The sequence below is a fragment of the Dermacentor albipictus genome, chromosome 5 (assembly GCF_038994185.2).
Source record: "Dermacentor albipictus isolate Rhodes 1998 colony chromosome 5, USDA_Dalb.pri_finalv2, whole genome shotgun sequence".
NCBI classification, from domain to species: domain Eukaryota; kingdom Metazoa; phylum Arthropoda; class Arachnida; order Ixodida; family Ixodidae; genus Dermacentor; species Dermacentor albipictus.
The window spans coordinates 70732521-70751913 of NC_091825.1; the positions used below are offsets into that span (position 1 = coordinate 70732521).

The 19393-nt window shown below is 49.8% G+C and overlaps 1 protein-coding gene across 1 annotated transcript in view; it reads right to left on the reverse strand.

Annotated features, from left to right (window-relative positions):
- Positions 1–19393, reverse strand: part of LOC135899735 (solute carrier family 35 member F2-like) — a 236920-nt gene that overhangs the window by 144916 nt on the left and 72611 nt on the right. The window lies entirely within an intron of this gene.

Consider the following 19393-nt stretch of genomic DNA (forward strand, 5'->3'; position numbering starts at 1 on the left):
CTGGTGCGTGTATTTGTTTGCAGCTTGTTTTTTTTACTGAAACGTGTGCTGTTCTTTGTGTTGTGTGGGTGAGTTCAAAAAAATGTATGCACTGTTCGCTTCACTTTGCTGACCGCCTGTGGCCTCTGCCCAAAGTAGGTGTGAGCCACTGCATTTTTTTTTGCTTGCTTACGGCGGTATGAGTCATGCATTCCTTGTCCGTCTTACGTGAGAGACAAATTACTCGTTGGGCATGCATAGGAATGCGTACGCATTAAAGAAAGGAAAGACGGCAACCACTGACAGTGAGGATGCAAACGACGTTCGTCACCTTTCATTAACTTGACTTCAGAGAAGACCAACTTTTCACGATATTTCGAATAAACATATGAGCGATTCTTCGTAACAGAAAGCGAACATATTCTGGCAAGGCAGAAAGTTGAACGTCAGTGCGTCATAAACTGCCGTGTAATAAGTTTTCCTGCACGACAGATGCGTTATGCGCCATAGACTGAATCTTACGCCAGTGCTGTCACCACACTGCTGCTGTTTTTGAAGCAACCAGCAAAGAAACGAATATTATGAAACAAATAAAAGAAATTCATTTTTCAGAGCCTCTTGCAATACAAGGAGCAGAACCCAATGGGAGTCCTTTGTTTTTCGATACGACGCTGCCAAAGCTATTCAGAGACAAACCAACACGCACAAACACGCACAAAAAATAAAATGTCTAATTCACCCCAAACTGGCAGGACAAGAGTTAACAACGTGCCGATCAGTACAAAATGCACTGCCAGACGCGTGTGATACATGCAAAGAACGAAGGTGTTAAGCGTATTAGGTAGAGCACAATGGGTGCATGCGCGAGCGCTACGGCGACACAAGCTGCGCGGTTCACGCGCCCGCCCGCTCCTTCGCGCACAGGACCCAACGCGGCAACAATCACAGCGGCGCCCGATCGCCGAAGACCCGCTGTCATCGGTCCCATTTCCAAAGCGAGCGCCAGCCGTCGCCGCAACCTCGAATGCCGAGATGAGCGAACACGACGACGCCACCAGGCGCGGTTATACGATACAGCGACGGCCGGCAACAACCACAACGGAGCGCAGTGCAGCGGCCTGGAGAGGGTTTCAGCGGCTGCTTTGGGGCAGGGTGCTGTTTGGGCCCCATTTTGTTTGGCGGCGACTGTTTCCTGGCACGACCCATTTCGGGCTCGTAGCTACAGCTATGCTCTCGGTGGTTTTTTTCAAACTGCAGGTGCTGCGACGGCTGCCGCCGCATGCCCTCTCTCTCTCTCTCCCTGTCTTCTCCCACTACAACATCGCTCCACCCGTTCGTTCCCTTTTCGGGCCGCCTTTCCGTGTGCCTACGCCCTCCTCCTTCCTCGCGAGCTTCCAAACTTCGCCCGCATCGTAGGCGCCACAAGGCACAATCTCTCCAACGCCTTCTTTCTCAAACCAATTTCCCCTTTTCCAGGGCCTTTCAATTTCCTGTCTTCCCGCCTCATTCTCGTTTCGTACGCTGCGCCTGCGCCTCTGCCAGATTGCGGGAAACGCCGCAAAGCGCCAAATACAACCGCCCGCCTCTCCTTCTCCCAGCCGCCTCGCGCTTCCCACAGCCACGTTTTCCATCCCGCGCAATGCGGCCAGCGGGTTAGGCCAACAAAACACCTGGGAGTCGCAACGAAGCGACGGTCTAAAAAGGCACATGCACGGAGAGAAAAAACGTTAGACAGTACGATAAAAGGGTGCTTCCCGCAGCAACGCGGATAAGGAACATAAAGAATGGGAGACTGGGAAGGTCTGCTGCGGCGTATCTCTTGGCGATGAAAGAGACTTGGAAAGCTTGCCGCGAACTGCGCAGCCACCTCCAGGTGTACTGTGTACGCAAGTGTGGCGTCATACACTCTCACTCCAGTAAAACTCAGTACTACTACTACTCTCACTCCGCTGGAGTCTCTGTTGCCACACCTAGCATGTGCCGCCTGCAACCATGTATTACACAACACTGTATCTAGCAGTTTGCACCGACGCTTTGCGAGCCGACGTGGCAGTATAACGTTAGCTAGCTTCGCGGCTCATACGCCAAACGCTTCCCAATCGCAACTATAAACTACCGCCTGGCATGACGCTCGAAAATTTCCAGGACCTCGCGGCCGCGATCATTCAATTTTGGCTTGCCGTGGTGAGAGCTCGGCTAATTTACTAATACGAACGTGCACCCCTCTTTGTTCTCGTTGCTTCCACCCACGCCTCAATAAGGCGCTCAATAAGTATTTACAGGGGGCTTTATGCTGTACTTAGCATATATATATATATATATATATATATATATATATATATATATATATGCGCGTTAACAGGTAAGCGTATACTAATACGTGAATATACACTCACTGATACTCATTTAAAAGACGTGAGCTTGAGTGAGAGGCGGATGGTGTGATAGTAAGTGCAGAAGCACACTGTTGCAGACTAGATGGTTCATACAGACCAGGTACATGCATGATGAAAAAGCGAAAGGAGACATAGGAGAAAGTGCAGACAGTTCATTGCATGAAAGTGCATGAAGCAAATATATGAACGTATTTGCATATATGTATGCATCCGTGTGTTTTTCGCAGCACGTTACCTGATCAAGGTGAGCGTGAGCAGACGTAAGTAGGACCTATGCGCGCGTTACAGGAAATTAGTGAAAACTGTCGAAGGAAATCACTGCATAAAATTTATATTTTATCTTTCAGTTCGATGTGAGGAAAGTAGGTTAATTGGGATTTTGATATTGCCGATTCTTAAGGGGCGCACACCTTCCATTGTACTTTAAACTTCGTAAAAAAGCAGAACGGTATCAAAAGAAAGTAAACTGATGTGTCTAACTATACTTGCCACGAATGGTTAGTTACTAGGTTCTTTCCGCGATGTGGAGCAGAAAGCGCTTGTCAGCACAACGGGAATATAATCGAAAGAGGCGTTCCCTTACACCACAAACTGTCGCCATGAAAGTAATCCACCAACCTTCATCGGACACCTCATCCACCAGCCTTTCCAGACACTAAGTCAGCACGTCTGCACAGTTTGTGGCTGGGAGCGGCGTTCACAAAGGCACGTTGATTCTTTATAGAAAAGTGTAAACGCGTTCTCTCTAAATTAAGAGAAAAGAACAAGCCTTGTACAGCCTCTCTTGCGAAGGAATGAACATACCGCGTCCGTTGTTTCACACACATGACTTTCAAGCGTACGAGCACAGGTATCGTACGGCGACTCCCTATATCTTTTCATTTACATGGACCAGACGCGAGCGGATCAATTCGGAAATTGAGCGGACTAGGCGTGACCCGGCTGCGCTTACACGCATCTCGCCATGCGTTCAAATAAACCCTTCTACCCCAATTAGGCCCGGCAAGCCTATTCAGCACCACCATATCGTGTTCGTGTAGACGCAGTTAATAATAAAGCGTCGGCACGCTTCCTTGCTATATGCCTTGCCTTCCTTCATGAGCGAGCGCCAAGTGATGCCGAACACGGCTAAGCTGGGAACCAATAGATTCGGGGAGTCTTAAGCACGCAAAGATATATAGAAAAAGAAGGAATCCCACGAGAGAGGAAGCGAGAATCATCAGACGACATGAGTCAGACGGTCCAGCAAGCAATTAAAGAGGACACGCGATCAGCTTAACAAAACGTGTGCTGGCATATAAAGAAACGAAAATAGCGTGATCGGAGCTAGAGCAGCAGTCGGGTAAAGAAGACGACCCAGAGCTGCAAGCGACGTCAGAAAGGAGAATCCCTGGAAAAGAGATTAACGGAAATCCGAACCGCCAAGACGGTACAAGTGCTTTCTCGCAGTCTCTCATTCCCGCCTTCATTTCTCTCGCTCTCCATGTTTTCTTTTTATCTTTATTTTTTTCGCTGCTCTATGTTGGGGTACTCCTCGGGCATCCAGGCATTACGCTTTTCGTGAACGTCCGAGAAACACAGATGTCCGAAGGTGGCCCTTTTGTGCTGGAGGCATGTCAGGGAGGTCATTCCTTAGGCGCCCCTCTTGCGGACTTGCCTGATTCATTCTTTCTTGATGTCGAAAACGTTGGCGACATAAATAAACATTGTCACCACTTCACCAATCGCTTGAATGAGTTGAACAAAGATGAGAGGTGAAAGTGAATGCTCGCAGCATGCGATTCACTAAATCTTTACCATAGGCGCTGCCCCAGATGCGTGAATAAAATTATGAAAATTCCCCATTAAATTACTGTGATTCCCTTCACTCAGTTACTGCATGCGAACGCCAGTTATGATTCATTTAGCTCGTGCATTCCGCGCGTCTAGGACAGACACCATCCCAGGCGGGTGCCTCTCGTATGTCGTACCGGAAGAATCATAGATAACTGACCATCAGGACGTTGTATTTCTGTCTAATTACAAGATTTATTTGTTTGAAAATGCTTTCTTTGAAGTGCCTGAGCGCGCAGCTTGGCTTTGTGCATTTGAGGTTTGTCCTATAACAACGGCTCCTGTCCTCTGTGCTTCTTCTCTATCGGTTGAAATACATTCAACTACATTTTGCGCTGCGAGCAAAATGAACTTTTAACCAACTTTCGCAGCTGTAGCACTCATGGGCGACCAACTCACCGACACGTTTTGGAACTCCCCAATTTTTCTTTTCTTTTAGACCTGTCAACATTTTTGAGACCTTGACATTTCATTGTGAATTTTTTGGGTTACGTGTAGCGCAGTGTAAGAGGTAAACAAACTTGATCGGCACAACGAAGGGGAAGCAATTACCATATATTCAGCGATGGAACTTAGAAGGAAACAGTCCACTAGCACTAGCGGAGCAGCCACTTGACGCACTATACACAGAGCACAGCAAACCTAGCAAAGAGATTATTGCACTTTATTAAGAGATTATTGCCGAGTGTACGAGTTAGGTGCGCAGGTGATGAACAAGTCTTTCAACCGACGTTTAACAGCGTAATGAGCGCTCAAGAAAAAAAAGCGTTGCGTGTTCGATTGTCACTCTGCAGCGCTCTCATTCGGTCATAATTCGCTCAACACCCACATCCCTAACATCCCTAACCTAACATCCCTGATGTTGAAATAAAGGTATTTGTGTCGCAGCGCCGCGGTTTCTGCATGGACTTCAAAGCGGCCCACGGCACCGAGGGTCACTGGTGACGAAGCTGCTTCCACCAGACGAACATGTGAACACACATGTGGAAGCACACACGTGAATAAAACAAGATACAGCGCGTTAGATGGCCTGCTCGCGACGACTGTACAAACCGCAAAGGGACATGCAACAGAAATGAAACTGTATGCGCCACGGCTACATGCTTTATAGAGCACGATACCGAGTTGACTGTACAGAGAACCACTTCCAAGCATTTTAGTCTGTTACTTCCACCGTTTGACGGGAACGGTTATTCGTTATAAGGCCAGCCTGAACCAAGAAGTTGTGCTCAAGCATTCACAGTGGGGAAAGAGATGTAGTTTATGAAAAATACAAGAACATTGACTGTGATGACTACGAAAAGTGAAATCATGACCCTACGCACAAAGAGTCAAGGTCCTACGTGGAATAATATATAGAATCTGTACGGCAGTCTCAGGCAATACGTTGACAGTGGCGCTTATCATTCATGTACGGAGGATCATATTAAGTTTTCCTGATTCTTAAAAAAAAATTGCCCGTGGGAGATTGCACAATTCTTGTCCTCGAGATGCATTATTCGATGAGACGGACATTATTAACACGAGAAATCGAAACACATATCCAAGTTATTAACAAAGATTTGCTAATTAACGTCCTAATTAATTGCATTACCGCATGTATTGCCATTTACTAATTGTAGCCGGTGAGTTTGCAAGACGCATCCACCTGAAATGAATTCCAGGATGACACCATCCTATTTCCGAAAGTGCGGGACGAAATACATGGGCGTTTCAGTTGCTTTTGTGTTTAAATGCATACGAGAGCGTTTCTTTAAAAAAGCAAGTGCAATTACAGTGCGTTTTTACGGCGAGTTTGATGGCGATTATGTTCTAACTGGTCTTATTCTGCCAATTCATTCCAAGTGGATGCGATACACTAGGCGCAATTCATAAATTGCAACGTGCGCCGTAAAGTAATTACTTAAATTATTTCGTGATTTTTTTAATTAGCTGAATCTTTGTGTCGACTTATCGTGCACGCAATGATCGCCTCTCTGAATAGCCTAACTCAAGGACTAGAACCACGCTACCTGCAACAGGTGATCTTTAAAACATTCCTGGAAACTTAAAACTGATCACCCCCGATATCACACGCACATAAGAGGTGTTAAAAGGCAGTAAGCGGATAACCACATTGCCTCGCGTACTCCTCCCACAATTTATTTTATATACTGGTGTTTCCGCAACCATAGCGCTAGCGTGATCAACCTCAAATCTGTCTAATTGCGTCCAAAATTTTAGCTTTCGTCCAGCAAGCAGAACGAGTAACCAAATTGCGCAAGAGAAGACGGAGGGAGACACAAATGGAGGCCCCTTGCGGTACAATACGAAGTTGTGTAGTTCATCCCAGAGAAGTGCCAGCAAAGGATAAAACTCGTTTAATCCGTAAACACGGCATCCTGCGACGTGGTTCGTACATCTACATATTGCTACGGCACAATATGTGCGATCACGAAAGGCCAGCAGTGTGCAGACGACGACGACGATTTAGAAGCTAGCGCGGGCTGTTGCCTCTTGGCCAAGCGCAGCGTATTTTCCTTGTAAATATATTTGTACATAGCTTGTCGTCTGCGTCTTCCTACGTAACATATTTGGTGGAGGTGGACGTTCCCTGTACCTCGTCACGGAGCTTCGCAGTGGACGGTACGTCGAGCCTACCTTCATGGCTCCCGGCGACGCCAACCCGACTCCACCGGCTCCGACACCTGCTGCCACTTCGACGACCTACATCACCCTCTCCGCCCCCCGTGATCCTGGCGTATTCTCGGCAAAAGATGGGGAAGACGTCGAGTACTGGATCAGCCTTTACGAACACGTCAGCCGCAATAACCGGTGGGACCCAACTATCATGCTCGCCAACGTCGTCTTTCACCTCGGTGGTACACCTCGAGTTTGGTATCGGACGCACGAAGATGAGCTGACCAGTTGGGATTCGCTTAAGCAAAAGCTTCGAGACTTGTTCGGCAACCCCTACGGTCACCAACTTGCCGCGCAGAAGGCGCTTTCCGGTCGTGTGCAGACGTCAACGGAGCCCTACGTCACGTACATTCAGGACGTCTTGGCTCTGTGCCGCAAAGTTGACACCCACATGACTGAGTCAGACAAGGTTTCCCACATCCTCAAAGGCATTGCCGATGACGCCTTCAACTTGCTCGTTTGCAACAACGTAGCCACGGTGGATGCTGTTATGAAAGAGTGCCGCCGCCTGGAACTCGCCAAAAGCCGACGTATTGACCAGCAGTTTGCCCGTCTGCCCAACACCCCAGCGACATCTTCCTGTGCCGACGCTCCTCGTCCCAACAACACTGCCGATGTTACCAGGATCGTCCTGCGTGAGATCGAGGCCGCATATCCGGCTGCCTTCGACTCCAGTCCCACCACCACATCTGCAGTCACAGTCTCACTGATCCAGGCAGTTGTCCGCTAGGAGTTTGAAAACATGGGTCTTCACACCATCTGCTCGGCCCATCGCCCTGATACCCGCCCGGCTTCTTCGATTTCGCCCCGTCCCGCATCTTCTTACCCACCACGTTTCCGCAACCCATCTGAATGGCGCACTGCTGACGACAAGCCTATTTGTTTCCACTGCCATCGCATCGGGCACATTTCTCGGCACTGTCGTAGTCGCTGGAGTTCCCCGATCCGGTCTACTTATACTGGCTACTCTCGCCCCTCAGGTGGCCCTTCTCGTCCCTATGCCGCACGCTCCGATAATGCCGCCACTGATTCTCCTGCAACGAACCGCCCCTATTCTCGTTCGCCTTCGCCCCTACGACGACAATCTCGCTCTCCCCAGCCCCGTCGCTCCTATTCGCCGACTCCCTTCGGCCGCCGCTCCCAGCCGGAAAACTAGACGATGCAGCGCCTCGAGGTGACGCTGCATTGCCCCCTACGCCGCCAAATCCTCTACTGACTTTGCCCACTCATCTGAACCTTCTTGCCGTGCAAGTCGACGGTGTTTCTGTGTCTGCTCTCATAGACACTGGGGCGCATTTGTCCGTAATGAGCGCTGACCTTCGTAACCGGCTCAGGAAAATTATCACGCCCGCCACGACGCCTGTTGTCCGTGTCGCCGATGGCGGAACAGTCCCCGTCATTGGTATGTGTACCGCCCGCGTCTCCTTCGCCGATCGCTCAACAATCGTGCTATTCACAGTCATCGCCCACTGTCCCCACGACATCATCCTCGGCTTAGACTTCCTCTCCGCACATTCTGCTCTCATCGATTGTTCCGCCAGTACTCTCCGCCTTGACCTGCCTGTTCTGGATCCTGCTGAACCACACCCCAGTCGCCTCAGTTCCGCCGACTTCGTTCGCTTGCCACCTTCGGCACTGACCTACGTTGACCTAGTGTCATCCCCACCAGTCCCCGACGGTCACTACATCGCGGCTCCTATGCCAGACGTCCTCCTTACACACGGGATCACAGTACCCCATACAGTTTTATCTATTACGGCGAATTGCGTCTGCCTGCCAGTGGTCAACTTTGGCTTGACGACACAAGTGCTGCTACGTGGAATGTCTTTGGCCCAGCTTTGTTCATTCGAGGATCACTCAGTAGCATCCATTGCAGTAGACGACACTTCATCCGATACTCCTCTCCCTTCGCAGTTGACAAATTGTACCATCGCTGACTTACGGAAAATGATTGCCCCCGACTTGCCCTCCGAGCACGCTCGTGAACTCTACCGCGTTCTGTTTTCCTACCACGATATTTTTGACTTTAACGATCGTCCTTTAGCCCAAACTACAGCTGTCAAACATCGCATTAATACCGGCGATGCCCCTCCTATTCATCGCCGCCCGTATCGAGTGTCCCCAGCTGAGCGTCAAGTTATTCACGCGGAAGTTCACAAAATGCTTGCCAAGAACATTATTGAACCGTCATGTAGTCCTTGGGCGTCACCGGTTGTGCTGGTAAAAAAGCAAGATGGCTCATGGCGCTTTTGCGTGGATTATCGGCACCTTAACAGGGTTACCAAAAAGGACGTGTATCCCCTACCTCGGATTGATGACGCCCTTGACTGCCTCCACGGTGCTCGCTATTTCTCCTCTATTGACCTTCGCTCCGGCTATTGGCAGATTGCCGTGGACGATCTCGACCGCGAGAAGGCTGCCTTTGTAACACCCGACGGTCTTTATCAATTCAAGGTGATGCCGTTCGGCCTATGTAACGCTCCTGCCACTTTTGAACGCATGATGGACTCCCTTCTTCACGGTTTCAAATGGTCCACGTGCTTGTGCTACTTGGACGACGTTATCGTATTCTCCCCAACGTTCGCTACGCACCTCGAGCGCCTCTCAGCAGTCCTGGACGTTTTTCGGCGAGCCGGTCTGCAACTCAACGCATCGAAGTGCCAATTCGGCCGTCGCCAGATTACCGTCCTTGGACATCTCGTTGACGCGAACGGAGTGCAACCGGACCCAGGCAAGATCCATGCTGTTACGCACTTCCCTGTTCCGAAGTGTGTCAAGGATGTGCGCAGCTTCATCGGCCTTTGTTCGTACTTCCGCCGTTTCGTGAGGAATTTCGCCGCCATAGCACGACCACTAACCGACCTTTTGAAAAAAGACGCTCCTTTCCAGTGGGGCGATAACGAGGCCTCTGCATTCTTTCATCTAATCGACATTCTCACAACGCCTCCCGTTCTGGCCCATTTCGATCCTTCTGCGCCTACCGAAGTCCGTACTGATGCCAGCGGTCACAGAATTGGAGCAGTACTGGCACAACGCCAGCGTGGCCACGACCGTGTTATCGCTTACGCCAGCAGGCTCCTCTCACCCGCGGAGCGCAACTATTCCATCACTGAGCGTGAGTGTCTGGCCCTAGTTTGGGCGGTTGCGAAATTCCGCCCATACTTATATGGCCGATCCTTTTCCGTTGTCACAGACCATCACGCGCTTTGTTGGTTATGCTCATTGAAAGACCCTTCAGGAAGACTTGGTCGCTGGGCCTTACGCCTCCAAGAATATTCGTTCTCTGTCACCTACAAATCTGGCCGACTACACAAGGACGCTGACTGCCTGTCTCGCTACCCGGTAGACGAGCCTGACGACGCCGACAGTAGTACCGCCGACGGCATTTTCTCTGTGTCTGCCTTCGCTAACATCGCCGATGAGCAGTACCGAGACCTATCGCTGCGAGTACTCATCGAGCGTCTGCGCTCTACACCTACCGACGCATCCGTTCGCCGATATGTCCTCCAGGGCGGCATTCTGTACCGAAGGAGCTTCCTCCCTGATGGCCCTGATCTTCTTGTCGTGCCAAAAAACATCTACGACAAACTGTGCTCTTTGAGATGCATGACGCACCCACTGCAGGACATCTTGGGGTAACCCGCACGTACGACCGCGTCCGCCGCCGCTTCTATTGGCCTGGTCTCGCTCGCTCCGTTCGACGCTATGTTGCTGCCTGTGATCCCTGCCAGCGTCGGAAGACACCTCAGGTGCTACCTGCCGGTCATCTCCAGCCGATCACCGTCCCTGTGGAACCGTTCTTTCGTGTTGGATTAGACCTGCTCGGTCCCTTTCCCACGTCATCCTCTGGGAACAAATGGGTAGCCGTCGCGATTGATTACGCCACCCGATACGCTATCACTCGGGCTCTCCCTACCAGCTGCGCCACTGACGTCGCGGACTTTCTCTTGCGTGACATTATCTTGCTTCATAGCGCCCCGCGACAGCTGCTTACTGACCGTGGTCGAAACTTCCTCTCGAAAGTTATCGCTGACATTGTGCATTCCTGCTCCATTCAACACAAACTGACTACTTCATACCATCCTCAAACCAATGGCCTGACAGAGCGGTTAAACCGTACTCTTACCGATATGCTGTCCAAGTACGTTTCCAAGGACCACCACGACTGGGACATTGCCCTTCCTTACGCAACATTTGCGTACAATTCTCCCCGGCACGACACCGCCGGATTTTCTCCCTTTTATCTACTGTACGGTCGCGAACCTACCTTGCCCCTAGACACGGCACTTCCTCCTGCTGCGGTCTCAACAAGCGAGTATGCGCGCGACGCCATCGCCCTCGCCGACCATGCACGGCAGCTTGCCCGTGCTCGACTTACGGCCTCACAGACCACTCAGCAGTGTCAGTACAACGCCCGCCATCATGACGTACAGTTTTCACCTGGTGCGCTCGTGCTCCTGTGGTCGCCCTCTCGCCACGTCGGACTTTCCGAGAAGCTTCTTTCGCGATACACAGGGCCCTACCGCGTGCTGCGCCAGGTGACGCCTGTGACTTACGAAATTGCTCCTGTGGGCTCACGCTCGTCCTCTCCTGTGGCATCTAGTGATGTCGTACACGTCAGTAGGCTCAAGGCCTACTACACTGCTTCCGAGTCCGATCTTTAGTCGCTCCGGGACGGCGCTTTTGCAGCCGGGGGTAGTGCTACGGCACAATATGTGCGATCACGAAAGGCCAGCAGTGTGCAGACGACGACGACGATTTAGAAGCTAGCGCGGGCTGTTGCCTCTTGGCCAAGCGCAGCGTATTTTCCTTGTAAATATATTTGTACATAGCTTGTCGTCTGCGTCTTCCTACGTAACAATATTAAGCGAAGATGTCTCGTTCTTGTGAAAACCAAGGCATGCACATAAGAATATTTTTATAGAAAGCACTAGACGGCACCGATGCTTCAAACAGAGGAGCACTCTAGATGCGGCCGCACCTGTCGGAGCAGGGGCACCCTAAACACCGTGCGAAATCAATTGCTACAAAAGTTTATTACCCATTAGCCTTATCCCAACCGGCAACGTCGTTACGGCCTAATTAGGTTCCCAATCAGTGAAAGGCTCATGCAAGCACTTTTAATTGCTCGTTCTCAGTGTTACAGCGAACCCGTGGCTATTCTGGTAAGCTGAAAGATCACTCACCATCTCCTGTACACGGGACCTAATGTCGGAACAAGCTTGTTTCCTTTCCTTAACACTAGGTTCAATGTCACCTTCTAATGTTAGTCAAGTCGAGAGTATACAGGGTGTCCCAACTGACTTTAGCTAGAGCTCAAAAATATGCAAATGCCGCCAAGATGAGCAGAACAAAGGTAATGTTGTTTGCCGTTGCTTGGAGACACTCAGATATTTTTTCTTCATTTCGCCTAATTGAATAATTAGTCTTAATTATTTATTAACTCTTCAAATATTTTAATTAGATGAAAAGTGTCAATGAGAATATTGTAGAGCAACATGAAAAACTACCGCTACAGCTTTCTGTTGCTCAATACGCACCACATAAAACTGTTTTTTCAGCGTGAAAGAAGCCAGCATATACACGCAGAATTGTCGCGCGACTGCTCGTTCGAGACACTTTGCTTGTATTCGCGGGCTCCTTTCACGCTCGGATAAACACTTTTACGTAGCACGTATTGAGCCACAGAAAGCTGTATCGGTAGTTTTTCATGTTGCTCTACAATCTTGTCAATGGCACTTTTCATCTAATTATAAAATTCGAAGAGTTGATTAGTTGATTAAGGCTAATTATCCAATTAGGCGGAATGAAACAAATATTTTGAGTATCTCCAAGCAAACGCAAACATTATCTTGGCTCTGTCCAGCTACGTGGCACTCGCATATTTTTAAACTCTGGCTAAAGTTAGCTGGGACACTCATACAGAGCTCTGTAAAAGCTCTCCCAGCAGTTGCAGCCAGTATTTTGGCCTGTCAATTTAACTGTCATTTCTCCTTTCAATTCCTCATGAATTTACGCTGCCCTATTGGAATCCCATTAGGTGACGCCAATAAATTTCCTTACGTAACTTGCTACAGCGCATCTCATGAAGCGTCTAAGCTCTGATAATGATTTACAAAGTGAATAAGTTCACGCGAGCGTGACCTTTGTTCTAAGCTCAAATGCAGCTCACAAAAAAACGTCGTTGTATCATTTTGTGACTCTTAGGCAATGTTTTGTTGGTCGCAGCGCCAGCGAAAACCATCATCGTCAGACGTTGCACCGAGAGGACAGCGCGAGGCATCCCATGGCGCCATTTGGCATTTACTCAACTCACTTTCTTTTTTCGCGTTTCCCTACCCCGTGCTTTTTTGTCGGTCCACGACCCCAACGCAAACAGGAAGAACGATCACGACAGGCCGAGCGCAAACGGCGAGGGATGAAAAATAGCCCCGACTGAAGTGAACTTTGGAATACAAACACGAGGGCCCGAGCGAGATGCAAAAAGTCGAATTGACGAGCGCGGCAAACAGTGGTGAAAAATAGAGCGCTTTCCTCTCGAAAGAAAAGGACGAATGAATCATCATTGCGCTCGCAACGGTTGTAGCCATCCTTCTACACTTCTCGCGTCCGTTGCATCAGAAACTAATACAGACGTACGTGTACACACACACACACACACACACACACACACACACAAGCGAATGCGCGTACACCAGTAGCAGCTCTCGTCAATCTCCGCCGGATAGCACCACGCACATCGCTGCCTCGGCAATATCTGCTGGAGCTGCGTCGCAGCCGAAACTCCTCCACTTTCTGTTCAAATTCTTCGCTCTCCGCCCTCGGCTAACTTCACGGCCTCACGCTTGGCAGGCCGAACGGAGCCGCCAGATGAGAACGAGCGAAAGGGGGAGCGGCCTGCGTTCAACTCGGGCGTGTGGAATTTCTCATTGTTTAGAAAGCCCCATCTACACAACGCCCGCCTTCGCAGAGACAAAAAATCGAAGTCAGCCCTTTGCTCCTACTTCCCCCCGCTGCAATAACTCCGTGCCATCTCTCTCTCTGTCTTCTCCCTATCTTGGCCTTGTTCTATCGGTCGCGGTTCAATACGAACCAATTCTGAAGACTGCTTCGCGGAAACGAGAGAAAGAAAAAAAACGAGTCTGGATGCCGGAAGCGCCAGCGGATACTTGCACCATTCCATGGCCTCTGCCCAGCCAAGTTTCCCGGCGGGGGCTTCAAGCTACGTCTTCGCTTCCATTCAAGTGCACGCGACTGAAGACATTGCGCACTCCTCTCTCCCCCCTTCCCTCTCCCGAACGCGCTTCGCCGCTCGCTTGCTTGCTTGCGCCGCCGGGGCCTTTCGAAACGGACGCCACAATCGACGCCTGTCACTATCCGCGTACTTTATGCTTTCCTGCCGGCCTGTTTGCGTGTTTGTGTGTTTTCCCCTTATACTGCGTCTCTTCCTGTTCACGCGTAAAAATTGCGACAAGGCGTATCGCCAACGCTTTCGCGTAAGCGCAAAAGCGCCAATTGCGGTGCTAAGCGGAGATTGGTGCGCGAAAATTGGCGTTGTCCTTGTGTTCCCGTCGACAGTTGTATCGACTTAAACACTCCTGAAAGGTTGAACGTCGGTCAGGATTTAGTGAGGCGCACACTTCTACTACCCAGTGAATGACTTGAGCTAAAGCGCAAGTTAAGTTAAAGCTAAGGCAGCATCACACGAGCCCCTAGGACAGAGGGACACGCTACCATTCTCATCAGCGCATTCCAATTTAGTTGAGCGAGGCGTCATTAGACCTTTGCTTTAAGAACGCTCTTTTTCAATCCTGCCATAACCTCGTTCACAGGAGCTTCGAAAACCAACGCGCCTTAGTGCAGCTGGGTACCTACTGCAGCTGCTGACGGCTGTAGCTGGCAGCATGTTAAGAACGCGCGATGATTGTCCAGATTCCGCTGCCCTGCCTAGCAGAGGCAAAAAGAGAAGTGATTGTCATGCCGTATTTGCACCAAGCTAGCAATAATCTGAAGAAAATTTCGAAACGTGCCCGCGTTGACGTAGTTTTCTCCGCCTCTTTAAAATTTTCTGGTTTTCCCACGAAAGTAAGCAATGCTGAACAGAAGCGTCGTGGTTGCAATAAAAAACACCGAAAACACTTTGTATCGTGCATGGAAGGAGTAGTTTACTGTATTCCATTGTCTTGCGGGAAATAATATATTGGACAGACGGGAAGATGCCTCAATGCTCGCTTACGAGAGCATTCTAACAATGTTGTCAAACTAGCAGAGACCGGTCATCTAGTCGCACACTGCATACGCTGTGGCTGTAAAACCTTGTTCGATAGATCAAAAGAGATATGCAGAAACGCGGATCAAGTCACTGCACTCTTAGGCGAAGTTACACCCTTTGGAGTGCCCCTTCTGCCAAACAACAATAATCGTTATCTGCCTTGATGCGTTTCCTTTCTTGAAAACGCCGCGCCCGCTACTTTCCTGTCGGGAATGCTATCATGCTGATAATGCGCATGCCGTTCGTTATGGGAAAGTACCGGGCTCGCAGCGTTAAAGAAAGGGAACGCATCAAGGCAGATGACGATTATCGTTGCGTGGCAGAAGGGGCACTCCAAAGGGTGTAACTTTGCCTAAGAGTGTACACTCTAAAAATTTTCACACCCTTATGGGTGTAATGCGGGTGTATTCATCTTTTCACCCTCATAAACACCCTTGAAACACCCTTTTTTAACGGAAAAGGGTGTTCAACAAGAAAACACCCTTGGAACACCCCAGTCTTTCTAATTTACACTCTAATTATAAGGGAGTAAGTGAACAAGCTTACAGTATATGATGAATGAACATTGCCAGTTAAGGCGTTGATATTGGCTGTACATGAAACGCGCGCTACCTGCGCTTGAATCAGGTAGCTGGAATGATTAGATCGGGGCACCTAGGAAGCAGCGCACTGGCTCCGAACAGTGGTCAAAAATGAAGTTTCCCACGAATGTTGATATCGAACGGATGACACTAACGCGCAGACTTTGCATAGCCAGATATCTGCAAAAGGCTTCATATGATCAATAGCAAAATATTTACAATGCTATCACTGAATACTTAAAGGTGTGCAACCAGTTAGACTGGGAATGGTTAGGAGTGAGGGGTAACGGTAAATAGCTCACCAACTTACGGTTCGTAGATGACATTGGCATACTCAGCAACGCTGCAGACTATTTGCAACAAACGTTTGAGGAACTTGTCGAAGAAAGTGTAAGTCTGACTGAGAGTTAGTATGCACAAGAGAAAAGTAAATGTTCCGCAGCGTGGCGAGAGAACGAATGTCATGGTCGGCAGTCAGCCTCTAGAACCTGCGCAGAAATACGTTTATTGAGCTTAATTACTCGCAGGGGCCTCTGATCAAGTAAATTAACAAAAATAACACATTAGCTGGAGAGCTTACGGCAGGCATTACTAAATCATGACCAGGGAGCTTACTGCTAACCATTGCTTTCTACCGTTACTAACGTATGGGGCCGAAACTTGGAAGTTACCAAAGAAGCTTGGGAAGACGTTGAGGACCGCGCAACGAACGATGGAATGAAAATTATTAGGCATGATGATAATAGACTGGAAGACAGCGATGTGGATTAGAGAGCGAACGGGAATAGCTGATATTCTGGTTGACATTATGAGGAAGAAGTCGTGCTGGGCAGACATTGCAATGCGTAAGGGAGAGAAGTGCTGGTCTATTGGAGTTGCAAAATGGGTGCTAAGGGAAGGAAAGCATAGTCGAGGACGGCAGAGAATAATGTGGACGTGATCGATTCGGGAAACTTGAAAACACGTGGAACCAGTTGGCACAAGACAGGGGTATTGGAGATCGCTGGAGAAGCTTTCGTCCTGCGATCGACGTCAAAATAAGCTGAAGATGATGACGCTGTGACGACATCCATGCTAGCTTCGCGGCATGTCTTTCATGTTATGTCATGCATGCGTGTCATGCACGTTCTGATAGCTCGATTTGCGTCGATTGCGGGGGGGGGGGGGGGAGGCTAGTAGCGGCGTAGCCAAGTGGGGCACACCGTGCACTTGTAACGCTCACTAACAGTAAAATTTTTGCTGCTATGGCAATGGCCCCGCTCCTTCACCCTCCACGGTCAATTGGGACTCCCCCCCCCCCTTCACACGAAAAAATTTTCTGGTTACGCCACTGTGGCGAGGGGGGTGTAAGATTGCTCTAGACCCCTCCCCCTAACTTGTCAACGGAAACGGGGGACGGGAGGGCAGCTGCCACCGGGCCGCAAACCTCAGGCAGCCCAATTAACGGCTGCATTTCCCTTTGGACGTGAATACTGCATTAATGCCATTACACTGTAGGATTCGTGGCGGTTCGAGGGCATGCGACAATAAAAAAAAAATTATCCGACGATTACGATACTCCCTAATGCGAAATTTGAGCGCAGCTCTATACGTGTTTCCATTTCGCGATATTTTGAAGCAAAGAATTTGAGAGAGACATGTAGCAGAGTCGGTAATGGTCGAAAATCTGATCTGCGGATCAAGCGAGCCGGCGTTTATACATGACTCGTCAAAGGTTCCAGTGTGATCGCTGGTGCCGCATGGCTTCCAGAAAGTACTATACAATTCGCATAGCGCATACAATCAGATTAAGAAACAATCTCACACAATAACAACCAAAACAAGCGCGAACGAGACCGACCCAACAGAACCAAACAGGCGCGGGCGAGAGCTTTGGCGCGAGCAGACGATAGTACGAAACGAGCGGATCGGCTGAGACCAGACACGAGTGCGCATCGAGCCGTAAGGAGGGTCCGCATGACACCAGCATCGCGCGCGCACGTCACTGAAGGGGCCGCTCTCATTGGTCTCCGCCATTCGCGGCTCGCGTCCTTCGTCTCCCACTCCAGCGAAGGGGGGCGGAGCTGGTTACGAGGCCGACAACGCCGACGACGACGCGAAACCCAGGAACGGACGCCAAAGAGCTGCGCTCTGAAAAACACATACAGCCATCAGAAAGTCTTAGCTTGAGCAGACCTTTGGGAGCTGGGCAAGACTCTCACAAAAGAAAAAAAGCTTGGCACCCCTCTTACAGGCATTGTCAACTCTGGGTCCCACCGCTGACTGTACATTTCCGGTCAAAAAATCACACAGGAACTCCTCTCGGATTTGTCTAAGTGTGCGTAAGCATTGTGACTCTTCCTCATCTACACGCAGTCCATGTCGTTATCAATGTTATGAGACTTGATCCGACAAGTATAAGCGACAGCGCTGCGGCGACACGGGCTGCTCTGGTCGGCAGCGCAAGCAAAGTACTGCAGGTGGCGGGGCCGGGCGCGCTGGTGACGTTCCGTTCGTTTTGAGCCGTTATCGCTCTTCAGCCCTCCTCATCCGCGACGAACCATTATCAACCGTTCTCCGGCGGCGGCTGCTTGTGGCACGGCCGCGCGAACCGTATCTTGAAAGCGAACTGCATTGTGGACAGAGTGTGCCCACTGCTGAAAACTTCACGCGCTGTGTTCTCACCGTTTACTTCGCTTTGAAAACAGACGCGCGTACACCTATCTTGAAAGTCCATTCTGTAGTGTTCTAGAATTTCTCGGTATGTGGTTAAGTCTCGCTTTTTGGACAGGGAGTGGTCTGCCTACGCTGGGGCCCGGTGTGTGAGTCCTCGGGCGACATCTTTGGCAATCTCCTTCCCTATGAGTCCACTATGGGTGGGCGCCCATATTATTCTAATTAGTTTATTCTATACAACTACTGTTCGGGGAATGAAAAAAGTTTGCATTGCGGGCTGAGCGAGTAGTTATGCGTTTTATTTTGAACATATTTTCAGTTCGTGGAAATAAGCCTATCTGCAGTTGGAAGATCTGGGGAAGGCACGGATGATGATAAATTTGCGCAGCAGCGAAAGGCGGGCATATCTGCGGCTATGAGATAAGTCATCAAGCTGAGCGCTAGCTTTTAGAGCTGAAATGCCAGTATAGGGTGAATAATAAAAAAAAATGTAACGTAGTGCACGGTTTTGTAGCGATTTGATTTCTTGGGTGATATAGGTTTGGAAAGAATCCTAGATCGCTGATGAATACTCGATTTTGGATCGTATTAACCTGATGTATGCTAGTCTACGTAGTTTAGCTGGAGCATGCGTGAGGTCGCGTTTGAGCGGCCCCAAAGGGAACTAAATTATATGGTTTTACGCGCCAAAACCACGATCTAATTATGAGGCACGTCGTAGTGGGGGACTCGGGAAACTTAGACCACCTGGGGTTCTTTAAGGCGCACCTAAATCTAAGCCCACGGGTGTTTTCGCACCCGTGGGCTTAGATTTAGCACCCCATCGCAATGCACCCCATCGATGTAGCATCGATTTAAATCGATTAAGATTTAGCACCCCATCGAAATGCGGCCGCCGTTGCAGCGACACGACCCTTGAGGAGGCCTAATGAGCGGTTAGGTGATGCCAATGTCAGGCGGATATGATGATGCAACGTTAGATCAGGCTGTTAGTGAAC